The sequence below is a fragment of the Oryctolagus cuniculus genome, chromosome 5, assembly GCF_051225735.1.
Source record: "Oryctolagus cuniculus isolate XC-2025 breed Fujian yellow rabbit chromosome 5, ASM5122573v1, whole genome shotgun sequence".
NCBI lineage: Eukaryota > Metazoa > Chordata > Mammalia > Lagomorpha > Leporidae > Oryctolagus > Oryctolagus cuniculus.
Window position 1 is genome coordinate 96,747,656 of NC_142871.1, and position 10,396 is coordinate 96,758,051.

Below are 10,396 nucleotides of genomic sequence, written 5' to 3' on the forward strand. Positions count from 1 at the left end.
CCAGGAATTGGTTTTGGATCCTTGATCAAATATGAGTTGGCTGTAGATGTTTGGATTGATTTCTGGTGTTTCTGTTCTGTTCCGTTGGTCTATCCATCTGTTTCTGTACCAGTACCATGCTGTTTTGATAACAACTGCCCTGTAGTATGTCCTGAAATCTGGTATTGTGATGCCTCCAGCTTTGTTTTTGTTGTACAAGATTGCTTTAGCTATTCAAGGTCTCCTGTGTCTCCATATGAATTTCAGCATCATTTTTTCCAGATCTGAGAAGAAGGTCTTCGGTATCTTGATTGGTATTGCATTGAATCTATAAATTGCTTTTGGGAGAATGGACATTTTGATGATATTGATTCTTCCAATCCATGAGCATGGTAGATTTTTCCATTTCTTGGTATCCTCTTCTATTTCTTTCTTTAAGGTTTTGTAATTTTCATCGTAGAGATCTTTAACATCCTTGGTTAAGTTGATTCCAAGGTATTTGATTGTTTTTGTAGCTATTGTGAATGGGATTGATCTTAGAAGTTCTTTCTCAGCCGTGGCCATGGCATTGCCTGTGTAAACAAAGGCTGTTGATTTTTGTGCATTGATTTTATATCCTGCTACTTTGCCAAACTCTTCTATGAGTTCCAATAGTCTCTTAGTAGAGTTCTTTGTGTCCCGTAAATAAAGAATCATATCATCTGCAAAGAGGGATAGTTTGAGTTCTTCCTTCCCGGTTTGTATCCCTTTAATTTCTTTTTCTTGCCTAATAGCTCTGGCTAAAACTTCCAGAACTGTATTGAATAGCAGTGGTGAGAGTGGGCATCCCTGTCTGGTACCAGATCTCAGTGAAAATGCTTCCAGCTTTTCCCCATTCAATAGGATGTTGGCTGTGGGTTTTTCATAGATTGCTTTGATTGTATTGAGGAATGTTCCTTCCAAACCCAGTTTGCTTAGGGTTTTCATCATGAACGGGTGTTGTATTTTATCAAATGCTTTCTCGGTGTCTATTGAGATAATCATATGGTTTTTCTTCTGCAGTCTGTCAATGTGGTGTATCATGTTGATTGTTTTGCACACATTGAACCAATCCTGCATACCAGGGATAAATCCTACTTGGTCTGGATGGATGATCTTTCTGATGTGTTGTTGCATTCTATTGGCGAGAATTTTATTGAGGATTTTTGCATCTATGTTCATCAGGGATATTGGTCTGTAATTCTCTTTCAATGCTGCATCTTTTTCCGGCTTAGGAATTAAGGTGATGCTGGCTTCATAGAAAGAATTTGGGAGGATTCCCTCTTCTTCGATTGTTCTGAATATTTTGAGAAGAATTGGAGTTAGTTCTTCTTTAAATGTCTGGTACAATTCAGCAGTGAATCCATCTGGTCCTGGGCTTTTCTTTGTTGGGAGGGCCTTTATTACTGTTTCAATTTCTGTCTCAGTTATGGGTCTGTTTAGGTTTTCTATGTCTTCCTGGTTCAATTTAGGTAGATTTCATGTGTCCAGGAATCTGTCCATTTCTGATCGATTTCCCTGTTTGCTGGCATACAGTCCTTATAGCAATTTCTGATGATTCTTTTTATTTCTGTGGTGTCTGTTGTTACATTTCCTTTTTCATCTCTGATTTTATTGATTTGGGTCTTTTATCTTCTTTTTTTAGTTAGTTGGGACAATGGGATGTCAATTTTGTTTATTTTTTCAAAAACCACCTCCTCGTTTGGCTGATTTTTTGTAATGTTTTTTTGGATTCAATCCTGTTGATTTCTTCCCTGATTTTAATTATTTCTCTTCTCCTGCTAGATTTGGGTCTGGTTTGCTGCAGATTTTCTAGATTCTTAAGATGAATTGGAAGCTCATTTATTTGGTGCCTTTCCAATTTCTTGATGTAGGAACATATTGTTATAATCTTTCCTCTTAACACTGCTTTTGCTGTATCCCATAAGTTTTGGTATGTTGTGCTGTTATCCTCATTGACTTCCAGAAAATTTTTGATTTCTTCTATGACCCATTGTTCACTCAGGAGCATGTTGTTCAATCTCCATGTGTTTGCATATGCTCTAGGGATTCCTGAGTTGCTAATTTCCAACTTCATTCCTCTATGGTCTGAGAAGCTGCATCGTATGATTCTAATTCTTTTGAATTTGCTGAGACTTGCTTTATAGCCTAGTATGTGGTCAGTCCTAAAGAAGGTTCCATGTACTGCTAGAAGAATGTAAATGCTTTATGTGTAGGATGAAAAGTTCTGTAGATATCTGTTAGATCCATTTGGGCTATAGTGTCATTTAAATCTGCTGTCTCCTTGTTGATATTCTGTCCTGTTGATCTGTCTATTTCTGATAGTGGAGTATTGATGTCCCCCAGTACTATTGTATTGAGGTCTAAGTCTCCCTTTAAGTCCCTTAACAAATCTTTTAAATAAACTGGTGCCCTGTAATTAGGTGCATATACATTGATAATCATTATATCTTCCTGTTGAATTGATCCCTTAATCATTATAGAGTGCCCCTCTTTGTCTCTCTTAACAGTTTTTGTGGTAAAGTTTATTTTGTCTGATATTAAGATGGCTACACCCACTCTTTTTTCATTTCTGTTGGCATGGTATATATTTTTCCAGCCTTTCACTTTCAGTCTGTATTCATCTTTGTTGGAAAGATGTGTTTCTTGTAAGCAGCAAATAGATGGGTTTTGTTCCTTAACCCAATCAGCCAATCTGTGTCTTTTAACTGGACAGTTCAGGCCATTAACGTTCAATGTGACTATTGATAAGTGGTAACTTTGCCCTGCCATTTGCCAAAGATATTTTCTAATATATGCTTTGAACTCCCTGTGATCTTTTGCTGTGAGGTTTCCTTCCTTTACCTTCTTTCATATTGATGACCGTGTTTCTGTGTTTCTGTGTTTCTGTGTGCAACACATCTTTAAGCATCTTTTGCAGGGCTGGACAAGTGGCGACAAATTCTTTCAATTTCTGTTTGCTATGAAAAGTCTTTATTTCACCTTCATTCACAAATGAGAGCTTTGCAGGATATAATATTCTGGGCTGGCCGTTTTTCTCTCTTAGTACCTGGGCTATGTCTCGTCATTCCCTCCTACCTGTAGGGTTTCTGATGAGAAGTCAGCTGTGAGTCTGATTGGAGATCCTCTGAGAGTAATCTGACGTTTCTGTCTTGCACATTTTAGGATCTTTTCTTTATGTTTCACTGTGGTGAGTGATTATAACGTGTCATGGTGAGCATCTCTTTTGGTCATGTTTACTAGGGGTTCCGTGAGCTTCCTGTACTAGGATTTCTCTGTCCTTCTGCAAACCCGGGAAGTTCTCTGCAAGTGTCTCACTAAAAAGGCCTTCTAGTGCTTTCTCTCTCTCCATGCCTTCAGGAACTCCTAGAACCCGAATGTTGGGTTTTTTAATAGTATCCTGTAGATTCCCAACAATATTTTTTAGATTTCTAATTTCCTCTTCTTTTCTTTGGTTTGACTGTATACTTTCCTGTGCTCTGTCTTCTAAATCAGATATTCTCTCGTCTGTTTGACTGACTCTGTTTTTAAGGCTCTCTAATGTGTTTGTCATTTGATCTATTGAGTTCTTCATTTCATTTTGATTTCTCTTCACTATCACACTTTCCTGTTCTGCTAGTTTCTGCGTTTCACTTTGATTCCTCCTTAAGATTTCATTTTCTCGAAGGAGATTTTCTATCCTGTCCAGTAATGATTTCCGTAGCTCAAGCATTTGTTTTTGAAAACTTCTAATTGTTCTTATCATAAATTTTTTGAAATTGGTATCTTGCAATTCTTCCATCTCATCATCTTCATAATCTTGGCTTGGGGTGTCTTGTTCATTTGGGGGTGCCAAAATGTCTTCCTTGTTCTTGTTTCCTCAGTTTCTGCGTTTGTTGCTTGGCATTGTGGAGATATTCTTTGGATTCTTCCCTCGCTGTGGTGTTTTTTCTTGTTATACTATGACTGTATTAAGTGGACTGTCTGCTTTTGATGGAGCCTTAGAGGCTTGAGATGGGTGTGGCCAGAGAGCTCTCTTTGGTTCCTCAGGGTTAACGGTGTGCCAGAGGTGACACTCCCAGGTTAGGCATGGTAAATCTCTCTCTCTCTTTTCTTTTCTTTCATTCTTTCTTTTTTTTTTGATTCAGAAGGGAAGTAATTCCACACAGCTGAATGGAATTGGAGGTAGTTAGCAGGCGAATGATATACCCACAGGAGCCAGAGATTGGAAGCTCTTTCCCTAGGACCACACAGGGAATCTGTTCTGCCCTCAGTGTGGGCTCAAATTGTCCTGCAGTCTCCCACTTTTTTACCAAAGTTACCGAATTGTAGCGTCTCTGGAGAGTACTCACGTGAATTCCATGAGTTCTCTCACCCACTGTCTCTTTTTTCACAGTCTCAGTTCATTAGCACCACACATTCACTAGGTCTTAATCTTCTGTTATTTCACACACACACACACACACACACACACACCCAGAGTCAGGGTTTTCTGCTTGGCTGAGGGCGGGTGCAGTCCTGAAGTCATGCTGATTAGGACGTATGTCCAAAATGGTGCCTGCTCTTTGTCTTGCTCGCCTTTGAGAGGTGAGCAGAGAGAGAGAAACTTGTGTCCATACCGGTCACATTTTTTTTTTTCCTCTCTCTTCTAGTTAGCCTGGTGAACTTTTCCCCACGGGGTTTCAAGCCTCGTTCCCTCTAGTCTCCTCTTTCCGCTTGCCCGCCAGTGTCTCAGGCTATTGAGGTTCAGCTCACCTCGCGTTCCAGCACTGGTGCGTTGATTCTGCCACTGGTGTCCTGAGCCGTGGGCTCCTATGCCCTCCACGCAGGTCCACCATGAATCACTAGTTCCGGAAGAGTTTCCTCTGCTGTTTCTTCCCCTACTCTTCCTTGAACCTGCAGTATCTTCACTTTTATTAAACTCCCTCTTCCCGGACTATCAGTGTGCTCCCTTCCTATTCCATCTTGCCCTTTTTCCTAAATATGTTTTTAAAAAAAGAGATAAGTTTATTGAAATGAGCATTAACTGTAGTGGTTAATACACCCACATCCATATCTTAGTGCCTCGTTTCAACTTCCTGTTCAACTTCTGATTCCAGCCTCTTGTTAATGTGTACCTTGGGAGGCAGCAGATGATGGTTTGAGTACTTGGGTCCCTGACACCTACATGGCAGACTTGGATGGGGTTCATAGGTTCTGATATTATGCTGGCCCAGTCTCAGCTATTGTAGACATTTGTGGAATGAATCAGTGGATGGAAAAGCTCTCTCTTTGTCTATCTGTCTCTTGTTTTGTTGCTCTGTCTTGGAAATGAAAATAAAATTTTAAAGATGAGAGGAAGCTAAGTTTATTTTAGTGCAATTTTTTTGGAATTTTATTCATGAGCTGTTTTCAAAAAGTTCATAATAAATATGCATTATGGAAAGTCTATTCATGGATTTCAGGTTTTTTGCACAAAAATAAGCTTATTTTAATTATATTTTTGCATGAACTTTTGAAAGTATATTCATAAAGTTATTTTACCATGGGTAGAACAGAAAAAAAAGTTTGTCTAATTTAGTTGAGAATTTAAGATTAAGTTGAATTTACATTTATTGCTCAATCAATGAAAGTAAGATTCTTTTATAATGTGGAGCTGTTATTTGGCACAGTAGTAAAGATGTTACCTGGGATTCTGGCATTACATAAGGGAGTGCTTGGGTTCAGCCCCTGGCTTTGCTCCCAATCCCAGTTTCCTGTTAATGGGCATCCTGGAAGGTACCAGGTAGTGGCTTTGGTAGTTAGGTAACTGCCACAAACGTGGGTGACCTAAATTGAGTTTTAGGCTTTAGCCTGGCCCAACCCTGACTGTTGTGGCATTTGAGGAGTAAGTCAGTAGATGGGCAATCTTTTATTTTTAAATTTTTAATGTTTTATTCAAGCCAGTATATGCAAAATACTGTAACTTTAATATAACTAATATGAAAAATATTAGTAAAATATTTTTATATTTTCTTATACTAAGTCTTTTTCCCAAAGAAACCTTTTATTTAAGGATATAAAGTTCATGCATTTTTTTAAAGATTTATTTTATTTATTTGAAAGACAGAGTTACAGAGAGAGGTAGAGACAAAGAGAGAGGTCTTCCATCTGCTGGTTTACTCTCCAGACAGCCACAATGGTTGGAGCTACACCGATCTGAAGCCAGGAACTAAGAGCTTCTTCAGGGTCTCTCACGTGGGTGCAAGGGCCCAAGGACTCTGGCCATCTTCCACTGCTATCCCAGGCCATAGTAGAGAGCTGATGGGAAGAGGAGCAGCGGGGACAAGATCCGGCGCCCACATGGGATACCGGTGCTTCAGGCCAGGGCTTTAACCCACTGCACCACAGCACTGGCTCCCATGCATTTCATAAGTACAAGTTTAGGAATATAGTGATTCTTTCCACCATACCCTCCCTCCCACCCACACTCCCACCCATCCTCCTCCTCCTCCCTCTCCCATCCCCAGTCCCATTCTCCACTAAGATCCATTTTTTTAAAACTTTTATTTAATGAATATAGATTTCCAAAGTACAGCTTATGGATTACAATGGCTTCCCCCCCATAACGTCCCTCCCACCCACAACCCTCCCCTTTCCCACTCCCTCTCCCCTTCCATTCACATCAAGATTCATTTTCGATTCTCTTTATATACAGAAGATTAGTTTAGCATACATTAAGTAAAGATTTCAACAGTTTGCTCCCACAAAGAAACATAAAGTGAAAAATACTGTTTGAGTACTAGTTATAGCATTAAATCTCAATGTATAGCACACTAAGGACAAAGATCCTACATGAGGAGTAAATGCACAGTGACTCCTGTTGTTGACTTAACAAATTGACACTCTTGTTTATGGCATCAGTAATCACCCTAGGCTCTTGTCATGAGCTGCCAAGGCTATGGAAGCCCCCTGAGTTCACCGACTCTGATCATATTTAGACAAGGCCATGGTCAAAGTGGAAGTTCTTTCCTCCATTCAGAGAAAGGTACCTCCTTCTTTGATGACCCGTTCTTTCCACTGGGATCTCACTCGCGGAGATCTTTCATTTAGTTTTTTTTTTTTTTTTTTTTTTTTTCCAGAGTGTCTTGCCTTTCCATGCCTGAAATACTCTCATGGGCTTTTCAGCCGGATCCGCATGCCTTAAGGGCTGATTCTGAGGCCAGAGTGCTATTTAGGACATCTGCCATTCTATGGGTCTGCTGTGTATCTCACTTCCCATGTTGGATCATTCTCTCCCTTTTTTATTCTATCAGCTAGTATTTGCGGACATTAAGATCCATTTTTAATTAACATTATACACAGAAGACCAACTCTATACTAAGTAAAGAGTTCAACAATTTGCATGAAGGAAAAAGAAAACTGTTCCTCAACAGTCTAGACGAGGGCTGTTCAAAGTCATTGCATCTCGGAGTTAATTTCACTTTTTTTTTTTTAAAATTTAGTTAACTTTAAAGAAGCAACCAAGAATTATACATCTATTGTGAGCACTAAGACACAACTATAACTTATGAAATGTAAGAATATCCTCCACTTAATACATCAAAAGAAAATAAGTCCTTGAGAATGAGTTTTATCACTAATTAAAGAAAGCACCTAAGAAAACAAGCAATGGAGTTGGACAATTATGAAAAAAAAAACACAAGAATTTTCTCTATTTAATACATTAAAGTGAAATAACTCTTTAGAACAAGTTTTACTGTTAACTCTCATAATACAACTCTTTGAGGACAGAGGTCCTATGTGAGAAGTTGGTGCACAGTGACTTCTGTTGTTAATTTGATAATTAATACTCTTATGTATGACTTCAGTGATCACCTGAGGCTCTTGACATGAACTGCCAAGGCCATGAAAGTCTTTTGAATTTACAAACTCCATCAGTAGTTTAGACAAAGCCATAAGCAAAATAGAAGTTCTCTCCTCCCTTCAGAGAAAAGTACATTCTTTTTTGATGGCCGCTTCTTTCCACTGGGGTCTCACTCACAGAGATTCTTCATAAAAAAGGACATTTTTTGCCACAGTGTCTTGGCTTTCCAAGCCTGAAATGCTCTGGTAGGCTTTTCAGCTAGACCAGAATGACTTAAGGGCTGATTCTGAGGTCAGTGGTCATTCTATGAGTCTGCTGTGTAGACTGCTTCCCATGTTGGAGCATTCACTCATTTTAAATTCTTTTTTTATTATTTTTTTATTTATTTTTTTGACAGGCAGAGTGGATCAAACATTTAATCCTATCTATACATCACTTTAATACTTAATCCTATCCATATGATCACTTTAAAACTTAAGATGATATTCTTACCACCCAAAGGGGATTTGGGGTCCCATGGCAAGTTTTTAAACTGTACCCTTAGAAGTAAGTCTTAGGAATGTATGTAGAACTATATAGCTTTACAGTTACAAACTTCATATACTTCATAATTACTACTTTAGGAACATGGTGATTCTTTCCACTCTGTCCTCTCTCCCACTCATAATCCCACCCCTCTTCCTCCTCTCTTATTTTTTACTCAGATCTATTTTCTTTTTCTTTCTTTCTTTTTTTTTTTTTTGGACAGGTAGAATTAGACAGTGAGAGAGAGAGAGACAGAGAAAGGTTTTCCTTCCATTGGTTCACCCCCCAAATGGCCGCTACGGCTGGCGTGCTGCAGCTGGCGTGCTGCGCTGACCCGAAGCCAGAAGCCAGGTGCTTCCTCTTGGTCTCCCATGCAGGTGCAGGGCCAAAGCACTTGGGCCATCCTCCACTGCCTTCCCGGGCCACAGCAGAGAGCTGGACTGGAAGAGGAGAACCGGGACAGAATCCGGCACAGCAACTGGGACTAGAACCCAGGGTGCCAGCACCGCAGGCAGAGGATTAGCCAAGTGAGCCATGGCGCTGGCCACTCAGATCTATTTTCAACTGATTTTATACACATATAATTAACTCTGTGATAAGTAAAGAGTTCAACAAATAGTATTAAAAAAACTTCTTCACCAGTCAAGACAAGGGCTGATCAAGTCATTGTTTCTCACAGTGTCAATTACACTTCTACAGATTGCCTTTAGGTGCTTTGTTAGTTATCACAGGTCAGGGAGATCATATGGTATTTGTCCCTTTGGGACTGGCTTATTGCACTAAGTATGATTATTTCCAGATTCATCCATTTTGTTGCAAATGACCAGGTTTCATTTTTTTGTACTGCTGTGTATTATTCCATGGTGAACATATACCATAATTTCTTTTTCTAGTCTTCAGTTTATGGGCATTTGGGTTGATTCCATGTCTTAGCTATTGTGAATTGAGCTACAATAAACATGAGGGTGCAGATAACTCTTTCATATGCTGATTTCATTTCAGTGGGAAATCTTGTTTGTCTCTCTCTCTCTCTGCCTCTCAAATAAATACCAGTAATTTTTTTTGTTTCTCACTCTCTCTTTTTTAAAGATTTATTTGAAAGTTACAGTTACAGGTCCTTCTTGCAGGTCCAGTGGTCTGGTCGCAGCGCAGCAACCCTCGGACCCCTGTGAACATGGCGCTGCGAGTGGCGCGGAGCATGCGAGCTGTGGCCTGCAGCTTGCTGGCTGCCTCGGCGCCCACCGCACCCTGCTCGCCTCTGCCCTGGCAGCTGCGGGTGGGCGCCGTCTGAACGCTGCGCACTGGACCCGCTCTGCTCTTGGTGAGTAGATTCACAGAGAAACATTTATGGATAACAGAAACTGGTATTGGAACAGTGGGAATCAGCAATTTTGCACAGGAAGCTTTGGGAGATGTTGTTTATTGTAGTCTGCCTGAAGTTGGGACAAAATTGAAAAAACAAGATGAATTTGGTGCCTTGGGAAGTTTGAAAGCTGCTAGTGAACTCTGTTCTCCTGTCTCAGGAGAAGTAACTGAAATTAATGAAGCCCTTACAAAAAACCCAGGACTTGTCAGCAAATCTTGTTATGAAGATGGTTGGCTGATCAAGATGACACTGAGTAACCCTTCAGAACTAGATGAACTAATGAGTGAAGAAGCCTATGAGAAATATATAAAATCTGTTGAGGAATGAAAGTGGAACCCTTACATGAACTAGTATGGAATAACTTAATCCAGCACAGTTTTCTCTTAAATTAGTGGCAGACAGGACTTAAAATAGCAACTTTTAGCAATCTTGATGGAAGAAATACTACTTTCAACTCTGCTACTGGAAGAAAATATACCCTAACTTTGTAATGATTGCAGATAAACTCAATATGCATCTTTTTCACAGTACCTTGTGATTTTATACCAGGCTCTAGGCACTAGTATTCAGAATACATGAAGTTATCTGTGGTAAAAACTAGTTATACAAATAATGTAATTCAAGGATAACATTGTTATCTTAAGCCTTATGTAATATGGTAACTTGCTTATATTCATCCCTGGATTGGGGTCAAAATATATAAT

General features: G+C 39.6%; 1 pseudogene; it reads left to right on the plus strand.

Annotated features, from left to right (window-relative positions):
- The first annotated feature begins 9,500 nt into the window (after positions 1–9,500).
- On the plus strand, positions 9,501–10,019 carry LOC127493177 (glycine cleavage system H protein, mitochondrial pseudogene; annotated as a pseudogene).
- Positions 10,020–10,396: the final 377 nt, after the last annotated feature.